The sequence below is a fragment of the Saccopteryx leptura genome, chromosome 6 (genome assembly GCF_036850995.1).
Source record: "Saccopteryx leptura isolate mSacLep1 chromosome 6, mSacLep1_pri_phased_curated, whole genome shotgun sequence".
NCBI lineage: Eukaryota > Metazoa > Chordata > Mammalia > Chiroptera > Emballonuridae > Saccopteryx > Saccopteryx leptura.
The window spans coordinates 91,959,984-91,964,506 of NC_089508.1; the positions used below are offsets into that span (position 1 = coordinate 91,959,984).

The following is a 4,523-nucleotide window of genomic DNA, read 5'->3' on the forward strand; positions in this document are numbered from 1 at the left end:
CACAACCAGACTCTCCCCACACTCTCTAACAAAACAGGCCCGGGGGAAATACCCCTTCTCTGGCAAACAATAGCAACCAATCCCCCTCCCAAGCAGGGAGGCAATCACCAACTTGCAATATGCCACCTGAGGGCAAGCACCCGCAGCCTTCCACAGACTACACCCACGGCACAGCCCAGTGCCAATGCTCCAATTAGGCAAAATACAAGCGAGCAAACCTAACATATACTGCTCACAAAAATTAGGGGATATTTTAAAATGAATATGAAGCAATTAAATATCCCCTAATTTTTGGCCCTGGCCGGTTGGCTCAGCGGTAGAGCGTCGGCCTGGAGTGCGGGGGGACCCGGGTTCGATTCCCGGCCAGGGCACATAAGGAGAAGCGCCCATTTGCTTCTCCACCCCCACCCCCTCCTTCCTCTCTGTCTCTCTCTTATCCTCCCGCAGCCAAGGCTCCATTGGAGCAAAGATGGCCCGGGCGCTGGGGATGGCTCCTTGGCCTCTGCCCCAGGCGCTAGAGTGGCTCTGGTCGCAACATGGCGACGCCCCGGAGGGGCAGAGCATCGCCCCCTGGTGGGCAGAGCATCGCCCCTGGTGGGCGTGCCGGGTGGATCCTGGTCGGGCGCATGCGGGAGTCTGTCTGTCTCTCCCTGTTTCCAGCTTCAGAAAAAAAAAAAAATATCCCCTAATTTTTGTGAGTCGTATATGTGAAACATATTGGTTTGCCCAACACCTGACCTGTGGTGGCGCAGTGGATAAAGTGTCGACCTAGAGCGCTGAGGTCTCCAGTTCAAAACTTGGGCTTGCCTGGTCAAGGCACATATGGGAGTTGATGCTTCCTGCTCCTCCTTCCTCTCTCTCTCTCTCTCTCTCTCTCTCTCTCACACACACACACACACACACACACACACACACACTTTGCTCTCTAAAAATGAATAAATAAAATCTAGAAAAAAGAGAGACAGGCAAAAGAACCAAGTGGTAGAATTGGGCTCAGGAAACAAGTTAGAGACTGTTGTAGCTTAGGAGAGAGAAGGGTAAAGGTAACACGCCTGGATGGGGGGTGTAGGGAGGTTCTGGTGTGGTCCCCACCCCCCTCCGAGGGAGAGAGTGCAGGGTCCTCCTTTCTGAGTGCTTTTAAGGGCAGGGATTTTAGGGGAGGTCCCAAGGGAGGATTTCAATAAACTTCATCAGCTCTCCAGATGTGTCCCTTTCAGGGTCATGATCTCCACTGACTGGTGAGAGCCAGGGCAGGGCGCCATTAGTCAACGCAGCTCTTCCTGAGGTCAGCCCATGGTGTTGCTTGTCAGGTTTTGCTGTATTTCTGGGCCCAGAGCTGAAATGCAATTTAGGCCTAGATGTTATCTCTAATTTGACCAAAACTCTGTCTTTGTGGTCCATAGACCCGAGGCTGTGTTCCTAAGATTCTTTGATGTGGGTCAGAACCTGATTGTCCTGGGGGCTCAATGCTTAAGAGCTCTTCTCCAATAACCTTGTTTGTTCCTCCCTGTAATGCCTGCGGTGGAGGTGGAGGCCAGGCCGGTTTGTAGAGAATTCGGGCAGAGGTAGTGGAGCTGTAAAGCTTTGGGCCATTCCTGTTTATTGGAGCATCGCAGAGATGGGCAACTGAATAAGCAAAGTAAAACCACTTTTCCTGGAGGAGGACAAGGGATCAGGAAAAGCCCTCACAGTGGCGGCTGAGGGAACCCACCTCGTGGTGGCAGGACAGCAGTCTGGGAGAATCACCACCGAGGAAAAGCACGCGTAGCCTTTCAGAGACACACACGTGGCTTTGTGCCCCATGCTCACACACCAATCATGGAAAGCAGGGGTCCCCAAACTACGGCCCCCTGAGGCCATTTATCCGGCCCCCACTGCACTTCTGGAAGGGGCACCTCTTTCATTGGTGGTCAGTGAGAGGAGCATAGTTCCCATTGAAATACTGGTCAGTATGATTTAAATTTACTTGTTCTTTATTTTAAATATTGTATTTGTTCCCGTTTTGTTTTTTTACTTTAAAATAAGATATGTGCATTGTGCATAGGGATTTTTTCATAGTTTTTTTTATAGTACGGGCCTCCAACAGTCTGAGGGACAGTGAACTGGCCCCCTGTGTAAAAAGTTTGGGGATCCCTGGTGGAAAGTGTTTGCAGCCCAGAAACCAACGAGCAAGCCTAACACAGCTGTTTTCCCCACACCCCTTTTAAGAGGTTCTAACCACCTGTATGACTAGCAACATGCCATGGGAGAAAAGGTCAGGGGAGAGTCCAACCCGCATGACCAGCAATATGCTAGAGGAGAGGTCACCCTGGGAAGGAGGTCCTTGTTCTCCCAGTTTGCCTGTGCTAGGCACCTGGGGCTTTCCACCCCATTAACCCTTTGTACCTGGCTTATCACCCCTGCTCTGCTCCTAACTGCCTACCACACCAACACCAAAGGTTTTCATTTACTTGGTCAGGGACAGGACCTGGCATTGAGATTTCATCTGTAAGCTCGCCAAGAGATTCTAACGTACAGCCAAGCTGGAGAATCCCTGCAGCACAACTCATCACCTCACCAGTCAGCTCAATTTAAATAGTGGAATCCTCGACATCGCTTACTTATTTCCTCTATATAGCAACCAAGATGGAAATACGGCTGCTCGCATGCTACATAAATATGCCTGGGCTTCGGCCAGTAGACCTATTATTGCTCTACCCAAGCTGTGTCCTCAACTCTGATCATAAGCAAGTTACGAATCTGAACATCAATTTCTCCATCTAATGCGGAATGGAACCCCTCAGATAATTACAAGAACAAGATGAGAGAATACTTGAGAAGGTGGTTTGGAGAGTACTATAACCCATAAATAAACCTACACAAAACCCCCACTCTTTGCACTCTGCTTACATTGCCAACGAGCTACTGTAAGAGCAGTAACCATTGCCATGGCCACGCAGGTTCACAATGGATTCAGGCAGACAGTAAAAGAACTGTGGAGCCAGAAAATGGTGGGCCATTCCATTTACTAGTCTCCTAATGGTGGATGAGCAAACAGGCAGGGAAGACCGCTTCCCTCTCCAGAGGTGGATTAAGGCTGGCTGAGGCCCTTAAAAAAACAGAATATTGGGCCCCTTAAAAAAAAGAGACAGAGAGCCTGACCAGGCAGTGGCACAGTGGATAAAGCGTCAAATTGGGACGCAAAGGACCCAGGTTCGAGACCCCAAGGTTGCCAGCTTGAGCATGGGCTCATCTGGTTTGAGCAAAAGCTCACCAGCTTGGACCCAAGGTCACTGGCTTGAGCAAGGGGTTACTCAGTCTGCTGAAGGCTCGCAGTCAAGGCACATATGAGAAAGCAATCAATGAACAACTAAAGCGCCACAATGAAAATGATTAATGCTTCTCTCTCTCCGTTCCTGTCTGTCTGTCCCTATCTATCCCTCTCTCTGACTCTCTGTATCTGTAAAAAAAAAAAAGAGAGGGAAAATAAAAATACATGTTAAGCATATTTTTAAATAAATAAAAAATATTATATACTATTAATGTTAAAATTGCACATATGAAACCAAACTTGGTGTCATTAGAAAAAAGTGTAAAGTCGGGGTTTTGAAAGGCCTTCAGAAGTCAGGGCCCAGACCGCATGCTCAAGGCTCCTGCCATTAAATCCTCCTCTGTCCCTCTCCTCAGGGCTCCCAAGCCCCTCAGCCCTCTCTAGCAAGACAGACTATACAGAAATACCCCTTCTCCAGCAAATAATAGTAAACAATCGTCCCTCCCTATGGAAGCAGGCAATCCGTAGCCTTCCACAGACTAGACACACATGGTGCTGCCCCAATCCAAGTGAGCAAACTTAAAGAACACTTGTTTACTCAACAGATACTTCACCACTAAAGCATATAACAGCTATAAATTTGGGTGCAAACAGTTCAATTTCTAACAAAATGCTTAATGACAGTCCCAGGAAAGCATTGTATCTTTAAGAACCACCTGTAAAAACTGAAAGATTAACACCTTTTGTCATTAACTTCAAATACACTTAAAGAGAACATGGAAGAACCAGACCAGGCAGTGGCGCAGTGAATAGAACGTCGGCCTGGGACACAGAGGACTAAGGTTCAAAACCCCAAGGTCACCGGCTTGAGTGCAGGCTTATCTGGCCTGAGTGCAGGGTTGCTGGCTTCAGTGCGGGGTTGCTGGCTTGAGCATGGGATCATAGACATGACCCCATGGTCATTGGTCACTGGCTTGAGTACAAGATTGCTGGCTTGTGCAAGGGGTCACTCGCTCTGCTGTAGCCCCCCATCCCCCAGTCAAGCACATATGAGAAAGCGATCAATGAACAACTAACGTACCGCAACAAAGAATTGATGCTTCTCATCTCTCTCCTTTCCTGCCTATCTGTCCCTCTCTCTGTCTCTCTCTCACTAAAAAAAAAAAAAAGAATATGGAGGAAGATTCACAGTTGCAAGTTATCAACTCCTAGAAAACTTTGCAGAACACTGAAGAAAAGAAAGAATAAAAACAGAAAAATAGAGCCAGAGGCA

At 48.3% G+C, this 4,523-nt stretch overlaps 1 non-coding gene across 1 annotated transcript; it reads left to right on the forward strand.

Moving 5' to 3' along the window:
• The first annotated feature begins 294 nt into the window (after window positions 1-294).
• TRNAS-GGA (transfer RNA serine (anticodon GGA)) lies at window positions 295-371 on the forward strand. Its single transcript has one exon. It is a non-coding gene; the product is annotated as a tRNA-Ser (tRNA).
• Window positions 372-4,523: the final 4,152 nt, after the last annotated feature.